General features: G+C 42.3%; 1 protein-coding gene across 1 annotated transcript in view; it reads left to right on the top strand.

Annotated features, from left to right (window-relative positions):
• The window catches only part of LOC100586435 (serine/threonine-protein kinase Sgk3), a 148,222-nt gene that overhangs the window by 24,517 nt on the left and 98,998 nt on the right, over positions 1 to 24,707 (top strand). Inside the window, exon 2 of the mRNA XM_030795045.1 lies at positions 10,805 to 10,859. The gene's annotated coding sequence lies outside the window, so the exon portion shown is untranslated. The remainder of the gene's footprint in view (positions 1 to 10,804; positions 10,860 to 24,707) is intronic.

Raw genomic sequence — 24,707 nt, 5'->3', positions numbered from 1 at the left:
CACTGCAGCCTTGAACTCCTGGGCTCAAGCAATCCTCCTTCATTAGCCTCCCCAGTAGCTGGAACTACAGGCACATGCCACCATGCCCAGCTTTTTTTTTTTTTTTTTTTTTTTTTTGAGACCGAGTTTCACTCTTGTTGCCCAGGCTGGAGTGCAAGGCGCAATCTCAGCTCACCACAACCTCTGCCTCCAGGGTTCAAGCGATTCTCCTGCTTCAGTCTACCGAGTAACTGGGATTATAGGTGTGTGCCACCACGCCCAGCTAATTTTGTATTTTTAGTAGAGACAGGGTTTCTCCATGTTGGTCAGGCTGGTCTTGAACTCCCGACCTCAGGTGATCCGCCCATCTCAGCCTCCCAAAGTGCTGGGATTACAGACATAAGCCACCGTGCCCGGCCCACCCAGCTACTTTAAAAAAATTTTTTTTAAAAATATTTATTAGAGAAGAGGCCCTGCTATGTTCCCCAGGCTGATCTTGAACCCCTGGGTTCAAGGGCTCCTCTTGTTTTGGCCTCCCAAAGTATTGGGATTACAGGCAAGAGCCAATGTGCCCAACCAATAATATTCCTTTTTTTTTTTTTTTTTTTTTACAGGCGTGAGCCACCATACCTGGCCCGATATTCTTAATAGATAAAATTTTATTGCCTTGACTTTGTTTCTCTGTTAATTATTTCAAAGAAAGGTATATAACACAACTTTTTCTTCATTAAATCCTAAGAAGCCAGCCAGGTGTGGTGGTTTATGCCTATAATCCCAGCACTTTGGGAGGCTGAGGCAGGAGGATCGCCTAAGCTCAGGAGTTCGAGACCAGCTTGGGCAACATGGTGAGACCTCATCTCTTAAAAAAAGAAAAAATTCTGAGAAGCAATAAGGAAGAATTCTGGATAATAGCAGAGGAAAATTCTTTAAAGATGACTCCTGATATTAGGTGATAAGCCCATTCCTCCAACATTGAACCTCAGGTATCTGACTTTAGCCTATTGCCCTTTCTTTGGGCTACACTAGCTCTCTTTGAACGATTAAAGCTAGTCTTCAGGCTGTATTATATGCATCTCATGTGGATTAGCAGATGCATGGCTCCTATCTGGACCCAGACCCCTTTATCTTTTTTTTTTTTTTTTGAGACAGAGTCTCGCTCTGTTGCCCAGGCTGGAGTGAAGTGGCATGATCTCAGCTCACTGCAGCCTCCACCTCCCAGGTTCAAGCGATTCCCTTGCCTCAGCCTCCAGAGTAGCTGGGACACGCCGCCACGCCTGGCTAATTTTTTGTGTTTTACTAGAGATGAGGTTTCATCATGTTGCCCAAGCTGGTCTTGAGCTCCTGACCTCAGGCCATCCGCCCACCTTGGCCTCCCAAAGTGCTGGAATTATAGGTGTGAGCCACCGCACCCAGCCCCGGACCTTTATCTTTTATCCTTCAGAGTGGTATGTCTAATTGTCTAATACTAGATAGCTAGCTTAATATAGTTCTACCCCACAGGTAGTTCAAATTCAACATTTATAAAACAAAATATATTGTCTCTACTATTCTCCTGATGTTCCACCCCCATATTTTCACCAATTTCATTTTCCTTTTACTGTCCGTCTTCAATTTATGGTCTCATCATCCACCCAGAAACCTGAGAGGCATTCTAGACTTCTTGGTCTCCTTTACTACTTGTATTTCATCATTTACAAAGCTCTCCTGATTTTACTTGGTAAATATTTCTCAAGTCTATCCCATCTGTACCATTTCTACCATAGTATTTTGAAACCCTCATGATTTTCTGCATCTTTCAGTGGCCCCCTCTTAAATGATATCTCTATACTTAATCTTGACACCCCCATTCTCCATATTGCTTTAAAAGTGCTCTAAAGTGCAGATGTGACCATTGTCATTCCTATGCATAAATACCATCTTCATTTCCTGCAAGATCAAGTCCAACATCCTTAGCATGGCTCGTTAGCCACATTGTGATCCTCTGACTTCTGCTTATCTACTGGCATTCCCAGGCTTATGCTCTCAGCTCCAACAATAGTAGTTACTTCTGCACAGACTATGCTAATGAACCCCACTTGTGCTTGGAATACTCTCCTTCTGTTGTTCACTAGGCAGAACTGGCTCAAGATCCGCTTTCTTTTTTTTTTTTTGAGACAGAGTCTCGCTCTGTCACCCAAGCTGGAGTGCAGTGGTGTGATTTCAGCTCACTGCAAGCTCCGCCTCCCAGGTTCACACCATTTTCCTGCCTCGGCCTCCTGAGTAGCTGGGACTACAGGCACCTGCCACCACACCCGGCTAATTTTTTTTGTATTTTTAGTAGAGACGGGGTTTCACCATGTTAGCCAGGATGGTCTCAATCTTCTGACCTCGTGATCTGCCTGCCTTGGCCTCCCCAAGTGCTGGGATTACAGGCGTGAGCCACTGCGCCCGGCCTAGAGCCACTTTCTTTAGGACATCTTTCCTGTAACCATTTTTACCCTTCGTATGCTGCCTCCCAAAACTGAAATACTTGCCTTTCCCCTGTGTTCCCACTGTCCCACCTCTGGATACATCTATCTTAACAAATTGCTGTAGTTCATTTTGTCTTGCTGTAACAGAATGGTTGAGGCTAGGTAATTTATAAAGAAAAGAGAAACCTCTTTATTTGATTTGGCCCATTGTTCTGAAGGCTGGGAAGTTCAAGGACATGGCACTGGATTCTGACAAGAGTTTTCTTGCTGCTTTATAACATGGTGGAAGGTCGAAGGGGAAGCAGACGCGTGAAAAGCAGCCAAATATGAAGGATGTCCTTACTTTATAACAACCTGCTCTTGTGGGAAGTAATCCATTCCTGAGAGAACTAATCCAGTCTTGTGAGAGCAAGAACCCACTCAATACCACACAAATTTATTTATTTATTTATTTATTTATTTTTTTGAGACAGAGTTTCACTCTTGTTGCCCAGGCTGGAATGCAATGGCACGATCTCGGCTCACTGCAACCTCTGCCTCCCGGGTTCAAACAACTCTCCTGCCTCAGCCTCTCAAGTAGCTGGAATTAGAGGTGCCTGCCACCAGGCCCAGATAATTTTTTGTATTTTTAGTAAAGATGGGGTTTCACCATGTTGGCCAGGCTGATCTTAAACTGCTGACCTCAGGTAATCTGCCTGCCTCAGCCTCCCAAAGTGCTGGGATTACAGACATGAGCCACCGTACCCAGCCGACACTGGGTAATTTATAAAGGAAAGAGGTTTAATTGACTCACAGTTCAGCACGGCTGGGAGGCCTCAGGAACCTTACAATCATGGTGGAAGGGAAAGCAAACATGTCCTTCTTCACATGGCATCAGGGGAGAGAAGAATGAGAACTGAGCGAAGGGGGAAGCCCCTTATAAAACCATCAGATCTCGTGAGAACTTATCCACTTACTTACTATCATGAGAACAGCATGTGGGAAACTGCCCCCATGATCCAATTACCTACCACTGGGTCCCTCCCACATGTGGGGATTATGGGAACTACAATTCAAGATGAGATTTGGGTGGGGACATGGCCAAACTGTATCAGTTACGCTGACAGTTAAATTTCCACATAAATTTTGGCGGGGACAAACCTCATAGAAACAATAGCACACATTTTTGTACCAGAATTATCTCTTTCAGATGTCATTCTCTATACTCCTGTAGTCCATAAGGAAGTCTGCAACTCCCTAAGGCACATTCAGCTCATCTCTAGAGGTGGGAGTCATAGTTGTCATTAAAATTACTTATTGATACAGAAACATTAACAAATTTAAAAAAGAATAAGAAAAATGCGATTTGGTTCTATGAAAATAATGTTAAGTCCCATCATTTTATATGGTTTCTTTCTCATTTGTACTTAAGCATCATTGACTTCCCTTACTATACCAGACACATTAATATAGCTTGAGTCTCAGCAATTTTTATCCGTTTCATTATATGTCAGCTTATAGTTTATGATTTTTTATTATAATATAGTGCAGTTCATGGAACATAGTAACACCTCAAAAATATTTGTTGAGCTAATGAATACTAAGCTCTGTTCATGCAAACTCAGCCTTTGTGCTTGATTGCTCATGTTAGTATGGTCATCTGCTCACACCTTAAAAAGTAGGCTGAGGCCGGGCACAGTGGCTCACACCTGTAATCCCAGCACTTTGGGAGGCTGAGGTGGGTGGATCACCTGAGGTCAGGAGTTCAAGACCAGCCTGGCCAACATGGCGAAACCCTGTCTGTACTAAAAATACAAAAATTAGCCAGGTGTGGTGGTGCACGCCTGTAGTCCCAGCTACTCAGGAGGATGAGACGAAGGAATCACTCGAACCTGGGAGGTGGAGGTTGTGGTGAGCCGAGATTGCACCACTGCACTTCAGCCTGGGAGACGGTGAGACTCTGACTCAAAAAAAAAAAAAAAAAAAAAAAAAGTAGGCTGAAGAAAAATGGAGGAAAAAATTTCCCTCATTCTACCCTGCATACCAGAAGAGACTAATCTTCTTAAAGCCCTGTTTTAATTGCATGCCTACCTTTCTTAACCCACAATAGTCCTTTATTAGTTCAAGTCCAAACTCCTCAGCTTGCCTTACTTATTTAACTTAATTTTGGGTAGACTTTCTACAGAGTAAGTCTAGACAGTTTGATCAGTTTACTTAATAGGCAGAGTAGGCAGGGAGTACAAATTGGTTGCTCTTTCTTGGAGCAGATTTTGACTTTTCAAGTCTAAGCTTTAGTCTCAGAGTATAGACTTTAAAATTACATGTTGGGGCCAGGCACGGTGGCTCATGCCTGTAATTGCAACACTTTGGGAGGCCTAGGTGGGCGGATCATTTGAGGTCAGGAGTTTGAGACCAGCCTGACCAACATAGTGAAACCCTGTCTCTACGAAAAATACAAAAAGCCGCATGTGGTGGTGGGCATCTATAATCCCAGCTACTTGGGAGGCCTCTGAGGCATGAGAATTGCTTGAACCTGGGAGGTGGAGGTTGCAGTGAGCCGAGATCGCACCGCTGCACTCCAGCCTGGGCGACAGAGCAAGACTCCATCTCAAAAAAAAAAAAAAATTATGTGTTGGTGGGGCTGTGTACAGTGGCTCATACCTGTAATCCCAGCACTTTGGGAGACCGAAGCAGGCAGATTGCTTGAGCCTAGGAGTTTGAGACCAGCCTGGGCAACATAATGAGACCCTGTCTCTATTAAAAATTCAAAAAAATAAGAAAAAAATAAAATTATATGTTGGTGCACTAAACAAAAGCTTTGTATTCACCAAATATTTATTGAGTGTCCCCCAAGGGATAGGCACAGTACCAGTAGATGGGGCTTTGGTAATAATCAAGATCAACATAGCCTCTGTCCTCAAGGAAGTTATGGTCTTATTGTACAGGTAAATAAACAATTATAATCTAAGGTAAAAGGTGCTAGGATGGGGGCAGTGCCCCAGGGCCCCTTAGCAGGGGCATCTGATCTAACTTTGGGATCAGGTTTCTCAAACTCAGTGACGTCTAGTTTGATGTCAATCCTTGGGAAGTACATTACAAGTTAAAGGAACATCAAGTACAAAAGCCTAGTGGGAAAAGAGCCCCACATGCTTAAAAAAGTGTGCAAAGTTTCTTAAGGCTGAATCTTAGGTACAAAGAGCTATCTGTATTACCATAATAGATCATGAAATGAAAGAAAGGATATCTCTTTTTCTTATCAGAGACTTGCTTGCTCTTTTCCTCAGGGCCTAAACTGTTCAAATCATTTTTTTTTCATGAAGGTTTAGGAGAAAAAAAATCAAAATGAATAAAATGAACTTCATTTGGTTCACTGAACACCTATCTTCATTTCTAGTCACATGTTATATATTTCTCCATTAATTTTTTGTTTGTTTGTTTGTTTTTTAGAGACAGGGTCTCACTCTGTTGTGCAGGCTGGAGTGCCGTGGCATGATCATGGCTCACTGTGCCCCAAACTCTTGGCCCCAAGGGATCTTCCCACCTCAGCCTCCTGAATAGCTGGGACTACAGATGTATGCCACCATGTCTGGCTGATTTTGATATTTTTTGTAAAGATGAGGTCTCACTGTGTTGCCCAGGCTGATCTTGAATTCTTGGCTGTAAGTGATCCTCCCACCTCGGCCTCCCAAAGCACTGGAATTATGGGCATGAGCCACCATGCCTGGCTCTATATTTTTAATTTATGTAATTTTTATGCATATAAAATTAATAAGTCAGTCTTTATGAGATGATATAGACATCACTGCAGTTTGCTGGCATACCACTGCCCCACATTTTTTGTATCTCCGTTGCTGTTGGAGTAAGATCAGACTCAGCATATTGGTCAAGTCTATGACCTTTCATGGTTAGTCTCCCATCCTGCCTTTCTGTCTCCATTTTCCACTCCTCTCCTTCAGTCAGACTTACCATTTTCTCTGCTATGCCTTTAGCACATACTTTGTTTTCCTGCTTTTGAGACTTTACTTACCTTCCCTTCACCTGTAACAGCCTTTTTCCCATTCACTGCCTATCAGTCTGTAATTCTATCAAGTCTGTAATTTTCTTGCCATCCTCCCTGCCTCCACCAATTCTCTACTCAGGAAGTGTTTTATTTTTTCTTTTTAATAGAAGAGACCATAGTTTTTTGCAGTGTTTTTAAAACTGTGGGTGGCAACCCATTAGTGACTCATGAAGTCAATTTAGTGGGTTGTTAGCAGCATTTAAAAGCCTGGAATAAAAGAAACTTGAAAATATCAAAATGTATATAAAAAAGAGATAATATTGTTTCATGGCACTTTTGTTGCACTTCTGGCTCACCATGTAAAATGCTTCTGGCTTATAATGTAAAATGTATTTCATACTGTGGGTCTTGGTCAAATAATTTGAAAAATACCAGTCCATATCCTATCTATCACTCTGCAATTACGTTATATATTACTTAAGGACAGGGACTTCTCACTCAGGCTGTAAATATTCCACCCGCCCCCCCCCCCCCCGCCACTTCATATAGTAACTAGGGTGCTCCTTTGTCCACTATGTTCATTGTTAAGTGCTGATGTAATTTTTGTTTTTGTTTTTGTTTGAGACGGAGTTTCGCTCTTTTTGCCCAGGCAATGGCGTGATCTCAGCTCACTGCAACTTCCGCCTCCCAGGTTCAAATGATTCTCCTGCCTCAGCCTCCTGAGCAGCTGGGATTACAGGCATGCCACTATGCCTGGCTAATTTTTGTTATTTTAGTGGAGATAGGGTTTCACCATGTTGGCCAGGCTGGTCTTGTACCCCTGACCTTAAATCATCCACCCGCCTTGGCCTTGCAATGTGCTGGGATTACAGGCATGAGCCACCACGCCCAGCCTTTTTTCTTTCTAGATTTTTTATTAGTTGTGTGTGGGACCTTTTGGATTGGTCCTTCAATTTTCTTAGTTTTTTTCCTCTTGCCAACCTTGGCATTTTTTGTCTGTTTTCTGTAAGACTTTGTCAACTTTACTTGCCAACATTACTATTGAGGTTTTTGTTCTAACTGTAATTTTTAGTTTCTGAGAGGTCTTTCTTATTCTCTGTGCTTTTTTAGTCTTTCATTTTTTTTAAAGTTTCTTGTTCGTGTTTCATACATATACCTTCTATCTCCATGAAAATTGGTTTTTCTTTTAATAGATAAAACCCGTTTGTCTATTCCTAGCATTCTATTTCCTGATTTTATTTATTCTAGTTTTTTTGTTTCATTGTTTTGTTTGTTTGTTTTCACTTTGGTCCCTTATGTTAGAGGTTTTCCTCAAGTGCCTGATGATTATTTAGGAATGAAACATTAAAAGAATTTGTTAAAAACTGAGTAACAGTTGGCCGGCACGGTGGCTCACACCTGTAATCCCAGCACTTTGGGAGGCCGAGGCGGGTGGATCACGAGGTCAGGAGATCAAGACCATCCTGGCTAACTTGGTGAAACCCCGTCTCTACTAAAAAATACAACAAAAATTAGCCAGGTGTGGTGGCGGGCACCTGTAGTCCCAGCTAGTCGGGAGGCTGAGGCAGGAGAATGGCATGAACCTGGGAGGAGGAGCTTGTAGTGAGCTGAGATCGCGCCACTGCACTCCAGCCTGGGCGACAGAGAGAGATTCTGTCTCAAAAAACAAAACAAAACAAAACAACAACAACAACAAACAAACTGAGTAAAAGTTTTGTGTATCTGGGTGGGACTTTATCTTAGTCCATTTGTGCTGCTGCTATAGCAGAATGCCTGAGACTAGGTAATTTATAAGGAACAGAAATTTATTTCTCACAGTTCTGGAGGCTGGGAAGTCCAAGAACAACGTGCCAGCAGGTTTGGTGTCTGGTCTCTGCTTCCAAGATGCTGCTCTGAATGCTGCATTCTCCAGAAGGGAGGAATACTGTGTCCTCATATGGCAAAAGAGTTAGTGGAAGACAGTAAACCCTCTCCTGCAAGCCCTTTTTTTAGTGGCATTAGTCCTAAACACCTCCTAAAAGAGCCCACCTCCCAAAACCTTTGCTTAGGGGATTAAGTTTCAACTTGGATTTGGAGGGGACAAAACGTTCAAGCCATAGCAGACTTATTAAAGCTGAGCCAGCTTTTTTGATAGGGACTGCCATAGATTATAGCAGCAGCAGCTATTTTCTCCAGGACTATTCAGGTTTTCTAGCAAAGCAGCCTCTTATCTCTTGCCCGTTGCATCAAATTCTGGGCCTTTTCTCCAATTCTGCAGATTAGGTTAGCTCATTCCTGTCTGGTGTTCTCTGCAGGCTCTTAGGTTTCGCCCTCTACCCTCTGCCTGTTCTCCACTCTTCCATTGGCTTTCTGTCTTCAGATAGTGTGGACTTTTTCTTTTCTTTTGCATTTTCCCTCTTGTTTTGAGGGGAATTCTGAGAGAAAAGATGAAACATCTTTTTGCCAACATTTTAAAACAAGTCGTTTCCTGAACCTTTCAACTGACCAGTTTCTCTGTCTACATCATTTAAAATGGAGAGAGCTGGGCATGGTAGCTCCCACCTGTAGTCCCAGTTACTCAGGGAGGGGAAGTGGGTGGTGAAATGAGAGGATTGCTTGAGGCCAGGAGTTTGAGAACAGCCTGGCAACAGAGCAAGATCCTGTCTCTACATTTTTTTTTTTTAACAGCAAAATCTCATTCTGTCACCCAGACTGGAGTGCAGTAGCATAATCATAGTTCACTGCAGCTCTGAACTCCTGGGCTCAAGAGATCCTCCCACCTCACCTTCCTGAGTGACTGGGACTATAGGCACGCACCATACTACACCTGGCTAATTTTTCTTAATTTTTATTTTTAGAGACCAGGTCTCACTATGTTGCCGAGGTTGGTTTTGAACTCCTGGCCTCAAGTGATCCTCCCACCTTTGTCTTGAAAGGTACTGGGATTACAGGTGTGAGCCGTCATGTGGGCCTAAAAAATATATATTTTTTAAATGGAGAGACTATGCTAATGTTTCTTCTACTCAGGGCTGTTGACACCTAATTAGTCAATGTTAATGTATTTACAAAGATGAAATCCTGATGGAAGTATTCACTGGCATACTGTTTTCCAGAGGGTATAGAAAGGGTATTATATAGATTGTAAATTGCCTTTTAGAATTTCTCATTTCAAAAAAAAAACTTTTTTTCCCCATGGTAATTTTAGATTTTGACAGGCTAGTGTTTGTTGATCTTTCATGGCCAATTCAAATATCCAGAGTATGACATCAGGAGAAGATTCATAATTCAAAGCATGCTGAATGTAGCTTTCTGAAAGTTGTTCTCATGGTATTAAGGTGTGAGGTTTATTTTTAAAATAGACTTTTATTCCCTAACCTCATTTTAATGTTTTTGTTGTTGTTGTTGTTTTTGAGCATAGAACCATGGTTTTTCCATCTCAGCAACTTCTGTCAAGTTTCTTACCAAGTAATTACTTAGAATAAAAGACTATCTTCAAGTAGTTTAAACAGCCACACAGTTTTCTGAATATATGGTACAGAATGCCTGTTTTAGAAAGTCCAGGGCTAGACTTGCAGGAGAACTAAAGGAGACCAAGATCTGGTATGGTGCCATATTATGAAAGAATGGTCCTATGTGTGATCATTTAGACTTAAATGACTTTTCTTTTGCCATTTTTTTTTGAGACAGGTTTTCACTTTGTCACTCAGGCCAGAGTGCAGTGATGTGATCTCAGCTCACTGCAGCCTTGACCTCCTGGGCTCAAGTGATCCTCCCATCCCAGCCTCCTGAGTAGCTGGGACTACAGGTGTGCGCCACCACGCCTGGCTAGTTTTTAATTTTTTTGTAGAGACAAGGTCCCATTATGCTGCCGTTTTGTACCACTTTAATATAAAGCTAAAAATCTTCCTTATCTTTTAAACTTTTAGCCACTTAGTAATTTCATTTTTTAAAAGTCTATTTGATTTGTTAAGTCTCTGTTAAAAATGATGCAATGTGCTTTTCTGTGTAGCACAGCAGACAGAACACAAGCGTTAGTGTTGGACAGGCCTGGGCTTGGATTCTTGCACTGTGGATCACTAACTGAATCTCAGTGAGTTACTTAATGTTTCACTTTCCACATCTGTCCAATGGAGAGTTCATAAGGTTTTCCTTATTGGGATTACATGAGGTAATGCCTGTAAAGGCCTCAGCACCAGGCTCAGCTCTTGTTATTGAGGTATGTGAAGCATCTAACACACTGCCTTTTCCTCCTACTCTGCCTCCTACTTACTCAGGATGTTCTGCTGAGTCAAAGCTAGCAGTAGAAAATTATATAATATAAATCCTTTCTTCTCATTCTTAGAAGATTTAATTTGGAGATCGTTTTGGCGAATTTAAAAAATACTGCCACTAAAGTAGTATTTATTTATGCTCATAGGTTTCTAAAGAATTGATTCCTGACTGTGCTGAACTGGCAACCTATAAAAACAACAGTGAGTTGCTGGAGGGAACTCCAGTTTTGAAATAATTTGTTTGCTAAGCTACTCGAGCTTTGGGTATTACCTAGGGGAATTTATAAATATGTCAAGCCTTGATAGATTTTTCCTTCTTATGTTAATGCACTATTAATATGCTGGGCTCATCCTGCCTGTGGGCCATGTGTCATCCCTGCTGTTACCGACATCACCAGCATCTCGATCCTCCTGGACCTGACCTCGTGCTCATTTGCTGGCGAGGAACCCACAGGACCAGGCCAGCAGTGCCTTGGATTCACATTTCCTTCTAACACCACTGATTTAGAGATCAATAAACTCTCTATCCTGACAAGTAGAAGGAGTAGGCTCATCAATTTTAATTTTGAAAATTGCCTACATACTGTTGTCATCACTTTGAGTTACTTTTAGAAAGATAGTGGACTCATCAATTTGAAATTTGTCATGTCAGAGTTGGCCATTAGGGACTTCTGATTTTGATGTTAAATTATTTCCTGTTAAAGTCTCACTAGATTTTATTTATTTATTTATTTATTTATTTATTTATTTATTTATTTTTTAGACAGGATCTCTCTCTGTTGCCCAGGCTGGAGTGCAGTGACACTATCTTGACCCACTGCAACCTCCGCCTCCCAGGCTCAATCAATCCTCCCATCTCAGCCGCTTGAGTAGCTCTGGGACTACAGGCGTGCATCACCACGCCCGGCTAAATCTCTAGATATTCTAAATGAATGAATGCTTATGAGAGAATGGTTAAGAAAATATGAGAGTGGAAGGGATGGATCCATATTGCATTATTCAGAAAATTATTCGGTCAATATACGTCAAAATAGGCAAAATTGGACTTGTTTCATCTTATAGAAAAGTTATTTTTGGCCGGGTGCGGTGGCTCACACCTATAATCCCAGCACTTTGGGAGGCCAAGGTGGGCGGATCACGAGGCCTGGAGTTCGAGACCAGCCTGGCTAACATGGTGAAACTCCATCTCTACCCACTACACCCCAGTCTGAGCTACAGAGTGAGTCCCTGTCTCAAAAAACAAAAACAAAAACAAAACAAAAACAAAGAATAACAGTAAAAACTCAGCTATTCAGTTTCCTTTTCTCTTGATGGACACTTGGGTTGTTGCTATTTTTTCACTAGTACGACGTTGACTTCTGGCACACATCTATTGGTGAATGTGAGCAAGAATGGAATTGCTAGACCAGTTGCTTAATTTCTGAATTTCATACGAAACGTGATTTGCTTTTCTTTGAATTTAAGGAGGATTTGAGATTGAGATAATTTGGTTCAAATCAGTGGTTTGATAATGTTATATCAATTTTAGTAATTTTTCTAGGAAGAACAGTTTGCTTTTGAAATTAGAGATGATTGATTTATTCAGAAAGGCCAGCAAGTGAGGAATTTGAGATAATTTAGATATGTTTATATATAGATGCAGAAATATAAAGATATGAGACATGGTTTCAAGAGTTGGAATATAATAATACTAATGGCCAAATTATATTAAGTATGTACAAAATAGAATGACTGTCTTGGTACATGGCAACTGAGTATCAGCCTCTGCCCGGAAATAGTTTTTGGGGTGTGTGTGTGTATGTGTGTGTGTGTAAATCTCTAAATATGGGAGGTGAAAAAATTACCTTCAGATTTCTTGGGTTTGGGATAAAAAAGGAATTCTTTTCTATACATTCAGCCTACCTTGATTCCCAGTGCATCTTCTACTATATGGAAGTAACATACTGAATCAGTTTTTACTGTGACATTTGAAATTCTGCAAATTCAAGAAGAGATGAGTCAATAATGGCTATCATGATAGTCAACTTTGCAGTTAATGTTTATTGCCAATGCTGTCCTTTGTACATATCTGGAAATGTTTTACAGATAAAATGTATGTACATTTCTGATATAATGCCTTCCTTTCTGGAAAATTCTTATAACAATCTAACATTGCTCACTTTAAAAATGTCCTCCCTTCCTTCCTAGTTCTCTGCTTAAGACGTTTATTTTGCCCCAGCCTGAGCCAGGCACCTATTTATCTAGGTGCTAGAGATACTATCCGATCCTGCCCTCAAAGAATGTAGAGTTTAGTGGGATAGAAGAATATGTAAACAGGCAATTGCTAGGCATTATTCTTTGATGAGGATTGGTTCATATTTAGTCTTAAGAAATGTGATAGCCAGGTGTGGTGGCACGTGCCTGTAGTCCCAGCTACTCAGGAGGCTAAGGCAATGAGCATCACTTGAACCTGGGAGGCAGAGGTTGCAGTGAGTTGAGATCATGCCACTGCACTCCAGCCTGGGCAACAGAGTGAGATTCCATCTCAAAAAAAAAAAAAAGAAAAGAAAGAAAAAGAAATGCGAGGGGCTGAGTGTGGTAGCTCACATCTGTAATCCCAGCACTTTGGGAGGCCAAGGCAGGTGGATTTCTTGAGCCCAGGAGTTTGAGACCAACCTGGACAACATGGCGAAACCCCATCTCTACCAAAAGATATAAAAATTAGCTAGGCATGGTGATGGTGCACCTATAGTCTCAACTGCTTGGGAGGTTGAGGTGGGAGGATTGCTTGTGCTCAGGAGGCAGAGGTTTCAGTGAGCCAAGATAGCGCCACTGCACTCTAGCCTGGGTGATAGAGTGAGATCCTGTCTCAAAAAAAAAAAAAAAAGACCAGGCGCGGTGGCTCACACCTGTAATCCCAGCACTTTGGGAGGCTGAGGTGGGTGGATCACGAGGTCAGGAGATCGAGACCATCCTAGCTAATACACGGTGAAACCCTGTCTCTACTAAAAATACAAAAAAATTAGCCAGACATGGTGGCGGGCGCCTATAGTCCCAACTACTCAGGAGGCTGAGGCAGGAGAATGGTGTGAAAAAAAGAAATGAGAGGAGTTGTGGGAAAGCCTCTGCTTTTAGGATATTAAGAAAATCTCTGTTCTTTGGCTTAAAAATACTCATTAAATTTAAGTACTGGTTTACATATTCATTTTTATAGGTCATTTCTGTACATATATTTTCAGAGCTTAAATGAAAAAGAAAACCCATTTGTTATGAGCTTCTTAAAATACCATTCTATTTTCTTATTTGTACTTCATGAAAAAGGAGAACTGCTTTTCTCATTGCCTTAAGTACTTTTTTAATATCATGAGTCATCACTTCTGGAAAGTTCTTATTCAGAAAACACTTAGCTGTCATTGATCACATCTTATAATTATTTTAATGAATCATAAATATGGTATGACATTTTGAATTATTTTGAATTATTTAAAACAATACATGGATTCCTTGAATCTATCTATATTTAATAAATGTGGATATATTAATACTATCTTGCTTCACTATAAGAAAGAATAGGTACATAATAGGAATAATCTCTGATTATTAAAAATCATTTATTTTATTTTATGTATGTATGTATGTATTTATTTATTTATTTATTTTGAGACAGAGCTTCACTCTTGTTGCCCAGGCTGGAGTGCAATGGCACGATCTCGGCTCACCGCAACCTCTGACTCCCGGGTTCAAGCAATTCTCCTGCCTCAGCCTCCCGAGTAACTGGGATTAGAGGCATGCGCCACCACGCCCAGCTAATTTTGTATTTTTAGTAGAGATGGGGTTTCTCCATGTTGGTCAGGCTGGTCTCGAACTCTCGATCTCAGGTGATTCACCCACCTCAGCCTCCCAAAGTGCTGGGATTACAGGCATGAGCCACCAAGCCCGGCCTAAAAATCATTTATTGAAAGGTCAATCTTTGAAGGACTATGAAGTGTCCAGTAGATTTTGGCCACAAGGAGAGCATTGTGCCATATGCCAACAAAATGGGGTGTCAGGGTGGAAGTTGATGACGTTGGGTTGAAGAGTGAGTAGTAGAGGGGGAAGACAAGACAGCAGGTGCAGACTTACTGCGTGTATAAAACTTACTGCATGTGTAGTATGGTGACCAACCACCCTTGACTGCGGTAGTTTCCTGGAATGCATGACTTGGCAATGTTAAAACCAAGAGTCTGGGGCAATCTGGGGCAGTTGGTCACCTACAGGGCAGATATTGTGCTAGGTTCTAAGGATGTAAAGGAAATAAACATGCAAAGAGAAAATACCCTCCATGTCGCAGAAGATGGTCAGCGAAGGCTTCAGGGACAAGGTGATATAGTTGAAATGAATCCAGAGAAAGGAGTAGGAGTTACCCTGTGAAAAACTGGGGGGGTGGGGGAGACAGAGCATTTCAGGCAGAAAAGTGTGCTGCATGTGGTTTTTAGAGAAATGCAAGCTGTTTTTTTCCAGAAAGAGAAGAGGAAGTAACTAAAGGGGGCCAGGTGCTTATCCACAGTGGTTTGAGGATGTAGGGGATGCTGAGGGAGATTAAGCCTGATGTTTTCGGTGAGACAAGGACATTGCTTGGGGAGAGGGGAGAGTAAAGGGAAGTGGGGAGTTTGAAAGGAGTGGGAAGTCACAGGTTTCTTTATTTTTTTAGAGACAGGGTCTCACTCTGTTGTCCAGACTGGAGTACAGTGGCCTGACTGTGGCTCACTATAACCTCGAATTCCTGGGCTCAAGCCTCAGCCTCCCACCTCAGCCTCCCAGGGTGTTGGGATTATAGGTGTGAGCCACCACACCTGGCCAGAAGTTACAGATTTCTGAGGTAATCAAATGAGAGCATATTAGGTGAAAAAGCTCTGAATATTACAAAGCATTAAAAGAAATAGCTAACATTTATTGGATGCTTGTTTCAGGTATAACAACATTATTACATTTAATTATCACAACAATCACAAGAGATAGGTACCATTATTATTTCCATTTTACAGATGAGAAAAACTAGGCAAAAAAAGCTAAAACATGCCCAAGGTTACACAGTTCCTAAGAGGTGGCAGCCAGAATTCTCAGGCTTCCATGAAGCTCCCAACCTCTGCATTTAATGCATTTCCATATGTGACCTTATGTGATACTCATAACCACCTCTTGTGCTAGTATTATTCCTAGAGGAACCAAGGTAGAATCTTGTCCCAAATCACATGGGTAGTCAAGATATACAGTTAGGCAAATGCATAGGAGAGGACTAGGAGTAGATACTCGTAAATTGCTGAGACTTTGCTTTTCTCTGTATTACATACTTTCCCAGCTTGCAAAAACTATTTTAAGAAAGAATATGGGCCGGGTACGGTGGCTCACACCTGTAATCCCGGCACTTTGGGAGGCCCAGGAGGGTTGATCACCTGAGGTCAGGAGTTCGAGACCAGCTTGACCAACATGGAGAAACCCCGTCTCTACTAAAAATACAAAATTAGCTGGGTGTGGTGGTGCCTGTAATCCCAGCTACTCAGGAGGCTGAGGCAGGAGAATCACTCGAACCCAGGAGATGGAGGTTGCAGTGAGCCAAGATCGTGCCATTGCACTCCAGCTTGGGCAACAAGAGCGAAACTCCATCTCAAAAAAAAGAAAAGAAAAGAAAAGAAAAGAATATGATCTCCCCCTCTCCATACCTCCAAAATATTCTAGCCACTCATTTGAATTCAAATCCACATTCTCCTAGAAGTCATGGATATAACTTCTTAACTCCTAACCAAGTCACAAGATTGTTAATAGACTTTAAATGCCCTTATGACCTCTGAATTCCAATTGCCCTCTAGGCCCCTGAGTCTTTTGGCAGTGCTGGAGGCTCTTTGGAGCTTTGTTTGATTTGTAACCCCCTTTTGCAGCATGGGAGAAAACTTTAGAGGCCTGGAGGTGGGACTCACATAAGTTTCAGCAGAATTGGTTGTTAAAGGAAAGGTTGGGATTAACACTCCCATCAAAGGCACACAAGGGTCTCGGCAGCATGGGGTAGAGTTGGTTTGGGATATTCACAGATCAGGGATTTTCTGTTTAAATTGTGACCAATGTTGGCTTTAGATAATTTCCTGCATTTGCAAATGAGGAATGAGAGATAATGCAAAAACTAAGGAACATTGCCCCATTTTTACATTGCTAATTAATGATTGAGACAGGACTGGAATTAAGACTCTACCCCCTTAATTCAGTACTCCAGTGGGATTAAAAGTCAGTGAGGCTTGACCACCAAGATTACTGATTTGCTGGGACAGGTTGAGTATCTTTTATCCAAAATGCCTGGAACAGGAAGTGTTTTGGATTTCGGGTATTTACAGATTTTGGAATATCTGCATATACATAATGAGATCTCTTGGGGATACGAATCAACTCTAAAGATGAAATTCCCATTTATGTTTCATATACACCTTATGCACACAGTCTGAAGGTCATTTTATACAATATTTTAAGTAATTCTGTACATGGAACAAAATTTGTATACATTGAACCATCAGAAAGCAAAGGTGTCACTATCTCATCGCCCACGTGGACGATCTCATCACCTGTGTGGTTGATCTGTACTTGTTTGGCATCACCATCATTTCTGACTCTGAATTTATATACTGGTGATAAGCAATCATTTTCTCCCACTTATTCACCCATTAACACTTAACAGTAACCAATATGACACACCATTAATACAGTGAGAAAATAATGTGTTTAGGGTAACTAGGCAGCACATTAGCATCCCCAGAATACCTGCATCAGCTGTTTAACAACAGCAACAAGGCCAGGCGTGGTGGCTCATGCCTGTAATCCCAGCACTTTGGGAGGCGGAAGCGGGTGGATCACCTGAGGTCAGCAGTTCAAGACCAGCCTGACCAACATGGCGAAACCTCATCTCTACTAAAAATACAAAAATTAGCCAGGCATGGTGGAGCACTCCTGTAATCCCAGCTGCTTGGAAGGCTGAGGCAGGAGAATCACCTGAACCCAGGAGGCAGAGGTTGCAGTGAGCCGAGATCACACCACTGCACTCCAGCCTGGGGGACAGAGTGAGACTCCATCTCAAAAAACAAACAAACAAACAAAAAAAAACAAAAACGAAAAACAGCAACAACAAATAACAACAGGCTCTTGGTCTCTGCCTGTGATGCTGTGTTTTGATTAAGATTGTTGTAGCCGGGCGCGGTGGCTCACGCTTGTAATCCCAGCACTTTGGGAGGCCGAGGCGGGCGGATCACGAGGTCAGGAGATTGAGACCACGGTGAAACCCCGTCTCTACTAAAAATACAAAAAAAATCAGCCGGGCGTGGTGGCGGGCGCTTGTAGTCCCAGCTACTCGGAGAGGCTGAGGCAGGAGAATGGCGTGAACCCGGGAGGCGGAGCTTGCAGTGAGCCGAGATCACAGCACTGCACTCCAGCCTGGGCAACAGCGAGACTCCATCTCAAAAAAAAAAAAAAAAGAAAAAGATTGTTGTACAATAACCCCCTTGGGGATGTTGAGTAAAACTGATAAAACTGTGTTGTGCACCTGCGTTTTAACTGCAACCTGTCGCATGATGTCAGGTGTGGAATATTCCACTTACGGCATCACGTAGACAATCAGAAAGTTTTGGATTTTGAAACATTTTAGATTTTTTGAGTTAGGGATGCTTAGCCTGTACACCTCTTCCAGATGGTTGCTGCTGGTCTCAGAATCCTTCCTGGTGGGCTTGCAGATCTTGTTTTCATCTCTGAAACTCCCCCATTTTGTAACACCGTACAGCACTCCCATACTCATTGAGTGACCCCAGTATGTCAGGCACTATTCTAAACCCTGTGGGCCCAGTGGTGAACATGACAGACACAGTCCCTGCCCTCATGGCTCTTAGGGTTTGGTAGGTGAAACAGTTATAAAACAGTTAAATGACTATTTAATTTCATTTGTATGCTAAATGATATGTATTAACAGGATAAGTGTAGGCGCCTATGTAAGTATAACAGGGACCTTCACTTAAGTCAGGGGTCAAGGAAAGCTTCCCTGAGAAAATCCAATTTAGGCTGATTCACAGAGAGCAAGAAGGAGTTAGCCAAAGTGTTATAGCCTGAATTGTGTCCCCTCAGATTCATATGTTGACGTTCTAGCCCCCAGTATCTCAGACTGTGACTGTATTTGGAGACAGGGTCTTTAAAGAGGTAATAAAGTTAACATGAGGTCCCATGGGTGGGCCCTAATTCAGTATGACCATTGTCCTTATAAGAGGAAATTTGGACTTAGCTATGTACACAAGGAAGATGCTGTGAGGACACAAGAAGGCAGCCGTCTACAAGCCTAGGAGAGGAGGCTCAGGAGAGACCAGCTCTGGTGGCACATTGATCTCAGACTTGTGCCTCCAGAATCGTGAGACAATACATTTCTGTTGTTTAAGCCACCCAGTCTGAGGTACTTGTTTATGACAGTCCAAGCAAACTATATACCAAACAAAAAATAGAGATGTGTGTTCCAGATGGAGTGAAAAAAATGTATGAAGACTCAGAGGAGGGTTATGTGGGCCTGGTTTAGTACTTACAAGGACTCACTCCATCTATGAGGAGCACAGGAATAAGGGGAGGAAAAGCATGGTATCCACATTTACAAAACCCCAAATCCTTTTAAGTTATGGGCTTACAAAAGACAAACCAAGAATCTTGAAACTGAGGCATGCATGTACTTTTTTTTTTTTTTGAGACAGGGTCTTACATTGTCATGCTGTAGTGCAATGGTGCGAATACAGCTCACTGCAGCCTCAATCTCCTGGGCTCAAGTGATTCTCCTGTCTCAGCCCCCCAAGTAGTTGGGACTATAGGTACATGCCACCACACCCGGCCACTTTTTGTATGTTTTAGTAGAGATGGGGTTCGGCAGGGTCTCCCTGTTGCCCAGGCTGGTCTCGAACTCCTAAGCTCAAGCAGTCTGCCTGCCTCGGCCTCCCAAAGTGCTGGGATTACAGGCGTGAGCCACTGTGCCAGGCCAGCATCAACTATTTTTAAAAAGATAATAATCTGGACATGTAAGATTACATATTTATGTATTTATTGATGACCCAGTCTCCCTTAACCTTATCACGTATAGATCTGCTTCTAAGTTTATTATATACTTCTGAGGTTCTTTGCCTAGAAGGACATTTGTCTACCTTTCTGTCCTTGAAGATCCAATGCATAGTGCAAAAGGGCAGGAATCTTACCTATGTGATCCCTTTCCTAACTACTCAGGCCCTTTTTTTTTTTTTTGAGACAGGGTCTCGCTCTGTTGCCCAGGCTGGAATGCAGTAGCATGATCATGGCTCACTGCAGCTTCAACCTCCTTGGCTCAAGTGATCCTCCACCCTTAGCCTCCTGAGTAGCTGGGACTACAGGCATGTACCACCACACCCAGCTAATTTTTGTATTTTTTTGTAGAGACTCAAAAAGATCTCACCATGTTACCCACTCTGGTCTCGAACTCCTGGGGTCAAGTGATCCCCCTACCTAGGCCGCCCAAAGGGCTGGGATTACAGGCGTGAGCCACTGTGCCTGGCCCTCAGTCCCCATTTGTCTTTCCTCTTTCAATGGTTGTATGGACCAGTGTTTCTCAAACATTTTGGTCTCACAGAACTCCTTACACTCTTAAAAATTATTGAGTACCCCAAGGAGTTTGTATTTATATGGGCTATCTATTTATACTAGAAGTTAAAACTGATAAATTAAAAAAAATTAAAAAATATGGCCAAGTACGGTGGCTCACACCTGTAATCTCAGCACTTTGAGGGGCTGAGGTGGAGAGATCACTTGAGGTCAGGAGTTTGAGACCAGCCTGGCCAACATGGTGAAACCTTGTCTCTACTAAAACTACAAAAATTAGCTGGGCATGGTGGGGGGCACCTGTAATCCCAGCTATTTGGGAGGTTGAGGCAGGAGAATCGCTTGAGCCCAGTAGGCAGAGGTTGTAATGAGCTGAGATCACGCCACTGCACTCCAGCCTGAGAAACAGAGTAAGACTCCATCTTAAAAAAAAAGTGTATATATATATATATATACACACACTATATATATACACACACACACTATATGTGTATATATATACACACACACACTATACATGCACACACACGCACACATACCCTTTACATGTTAACATTAAAAACATATTTTTAAGGCCGGACGAGGTGGCTCACGCCTGTAATCCCAGCACTTTGGGGAGGCCAAGGCGGGTGGATCACCTGAGGTCAGGAGTTCGAGACCAACCTGACCAACATGGCGAAACCCTGTCTCTACTAAAAATACAAAAATTAGCCGGGTGTGGTGGTGGGTGCCTGTGATCCCAGCTACTTGGGAGGCTGAGACATGAGAATAGCTTGAACCCGGGAGGCGGAGGTTGCAGTGAGCTGAGGTCACGCCTTTGCACTCCAGCCTGGGCAACAGAGTGAGACTCTGTCTCAAAAACAAACAAAAAAGTATTTTTATAAAAAATAACCTTTTCCAAAGCTGAAAAAATTAGTAATTAGCATTATATTATTTGTTTGCAAATCTCTTTAATATCTGGCTTAGTAGGTGACAACTGAATCTTTAAACCTGTTTCTGCATTCAAACTGTTACAATATGTTGTTTTGAGTGAAATATCTCTCTATATCTGTATATATCTATATATAGATATATGAATCAGGTCTTATAGAGATATGTAGTTGGAAAAAACAGGGTATTTTTAAAGCCTTTTCAAAAATCTTGGCTAAGTAGTAGTTTCTTAGATATTAGATACAATGTGGATCCTGAATCCATATTAATGCTCTTTTTTTGAGATAGAGTCTTGCTATATTGCCCAGGCTGGCCTCAAACTCCTGGGCTCAAGCAGTCCTCCTGCCTCAGCCTCCTAAGTAGCTGGAACTACAAGCATGCACCACCACTCAGGGCTCCATATCGATACATTTTTATGCTCAATTACATTAACAGGCATTTGTCATTGTATTAGTTTCCTAGGACTGCTGTAACAGATGTAACAGATTTACACCAGCTTAAAGCAACAAAAATTTATTCTGTTACAGTTCTGGAGGCTGGAAATCAAAGGCTCTAAGCCCTCTGCCTCTGTCTTAATAAGGCCTTCTTTTTTCTTTTTTCTTTTTTTTTTTGAGACAGAGTCTCGCTCTGTCTCCCTGTCTCCCAGGCTGGAGTGCAGTAGCACAATCTCGGCTCACTGCAACCTCCACCTCCTGGGTTCAAGTGATTCTCCTGCCTCAGCCTCCCAAGTAGCTGGGACTACAGGCGTGTGCCACCACACCCAGCTAATTTTTTATTTTTAGTAGAGATGGGGTTTCACTATGTTGGCCAGGCTGGTCTCGAACTCCTGACCTCACGTGATCTGCCCACCTCAGCCTCCCAAAGTGCTGGGATTACAGGCCAGGCGTGAGCCACTGTGCTGGGCCAATAAGGCATTCTCTTCCACGTGTCTCTGTGTCTTCTCCTCTTCTGTCTCTCTCTTTTTTTTTTTTTTTTTTTTCGAGACAGAGTCTGGCTCTGTCGCCCAGCCTAGAGTGCACTGGCATGATCTTGGCTCACTGCAACCTCCACCTCCCGGGTTCAAGCAATTCTCCTGCTTCAGCCTCCCAAGTAGCTGGGACTACAGGTGTGCACCACCGCACCCACCTAATTTTTGTATTTTTAGTAGAGACATTGTTTCACCATTTTGGCCAGGATGGTTTTTTTGTTTTGTTTTGTTTTGTTTTTTTTGAGACAGAGTCTTGCTCTGTTGCCCAGGCTGGAGTGCAGTGGTGCGATCTCGGCTCACTGCAAGCTCTGCCTCCCAGGTTCACTCTGCCTCCCAGCCTGCCTCAGCCTCCTGAGTAGCCAGGATGGTTTTAATCTCTTGACCTCGTGATCCACCTGCCTCGGCCTCCCAAAGTGCTGAGATTACAGGCATGAGCCACCACGCCCAGCCCCTCTTCTGTCTCTTAAAAGGACCCTTGCCATTGGATTTAGGGTTTACCTGGATAATCTGGGATGATCTCCTCTCGAGATCCTTTTTGGTGGCCACCATTCAATCTACTACAGCCACTTACATTTTGAGTGGATTTTTGATGCATGCAAGGCTTTGTAATTTCTTTGATTAGTCATTTGGAAAATAGTGGTTCACTGATTTATGCAGACCTTCCAAAAATTGACACATCTAATGTAACAATATTATAAAAATCACATTTGTTAGTATCACTAAGTGAGTGCCTCAGAAAAATTTCTCAGTGGAGGAGAGCAGACGAGGTCATGGTGGCAGAAACTAATTTTCCAAAGCTCTACATTTGGCTTGAAAGCTTGAATTTTATCACTGCCAGCAAATACATTGAGTTGTTTTCCTTGATGTGACAGGCTTTGTTCATTTTCTTTTTTCTTTTTGAGACAGAGTCTCGCTCTGTCACCCGGGCTGGAGTATAGTGGTGCGATCTCGGCTCACTGCAAACTCCGCCTCCTGGGTTCATGCCATTCTCCTGCCTCAGCCTCCCGAGTAGCTGGGACTACAGGTGCCCGCCACCATGCCCGGCTAACTTTTTGTATTTTTAGTAGAGACAGGGTTTCACCATGTTAGCCAGGATGGTCTCGATCTTCTGACCTCATGATCCGCCTGTCTCAGCCTCCCAAAGTGCTGGGATTACAGGTGTGAGTCACTGTGCCCGGCTACTTTGTTCATTTTCAAGAAAATGTCTGCCAAATACTTAAGTTTGGCAGATACCATCATTTGTCAGTCATCATTTCAAGTAAAAATGAGATTCTATGAAAAAGCAGCTAGTTTAGATTGCATCTCAAACAGTCACACAAGGGCTTTTCTTCTAATCATAGGATTTTGATATATAGCAGAAGTGCTTTATGTATACTTTCTATTTTGTCACACAGGACATTAAAAAGAAATGTACTCAGCCGGGCATGGTGGTGCATGCCTGTAATCCCAGCTACTTGGGAGGCTGAGGCAGGAGAATCGCTTGAACCAGGGAGATGGAGGTTGCAGTGAGCCAAGATCTCACCATTGCACTCCATTCTGGGCAATAACAGTGAAACTCTGTCTCAAAAAAAAAAGGAAATGTACTCAAAGGTCAAGATTGAATAAAATTAGTAATCTTTACTTCTTTATCAAGGACATTCCTTTTAAATTTTTGTTTAATTTTTAGAGATAGGGTCTTACTCTGTTGCCCAGGCTGGAGTATAGTAGTACCATCACAGCTCACTATAACTTCAAACTCCTGGCCTCAAGCAATCCTCCTGCTTCAGGTTTCAGCCTCCTGAACAGCTGGGACTACAGGTGCATGCCACCATGCCCAGCTAGACATTCTTAACTGAACCTGATTTTTGGGTTTTTTGTTTTTTAACTACAAGTGATGGTGAAGAATACAATGACTACAGGAAATGTGGTTTCACTGCCTGGATTCCTGCCAAGTCACCAGTAGTTCTAGTCACTATTGTTTTTGTACCATCAGTGCAAATGTCAACACAGAGAAATAGGCAAATAACATCTTTGTGTTATAAAAATAGTTTGGGCTAGGCATGGTGGCTCACGCCCCAGCACTTTGAGAGGCTGAGGCGGCAGATCACAAGAGGCTAGGTGTTTGAAACCACCCTAGCCAAAATGGCAAAACCGCGTCTCTACTAAAAATACACAAGTTAGCTGAGTGTGGTGGTGCATACTTGTAATCCCAGCTATTTGGGAGGCTGAGGCAGGAGAATCACTTGAACCCAGTTGGCAGAGGTAACAGTGAACTGAGATTGCCTCACTGCACTTCAGCCTGGGTAACAGAGTGAGACTCTGTCTAAAAAAAAAAATAAATAAATAATAAATGTTTTAAAAGAAAAAAACCCACCTTTTTATTATATAAAATTTCAAACATAAAAAAGTCATCTGAATAGTATAATTAGCCTTCATAAGCCTACTGCCCCGTTTCAACAGTTAGCTAATTATGGCTAAATCTTATTGCACTCCCCTGCCCCTACACACACATAAGTTTGAATCAAATCCCAAACATCAGATTGTTTCATCTGTAAATATTTAAGTATTAGCTCTATAACATAGACTTT

The sequence above is a fragment of the Nomascus leucogenys genome, chromosome 16 (genome assembly GCF_006542625.1).
Source record: "Nomascus leucogenys isolate Asia chromosome 16, Asia_NLE_v1, whole genome shotgun sequence".
NCBI classification, from domain to species: Eukaryota; Metazoa; Chordata; class Mammalia; order Primates; family Hylobatidae; genus Nomascus; species Nomascus leucogenys.
The sequence above is the reverse complement of the archived record's forward strand: the minus strand, read 5'-3'. Positions and strand labels throughout refer to the sequence as shown.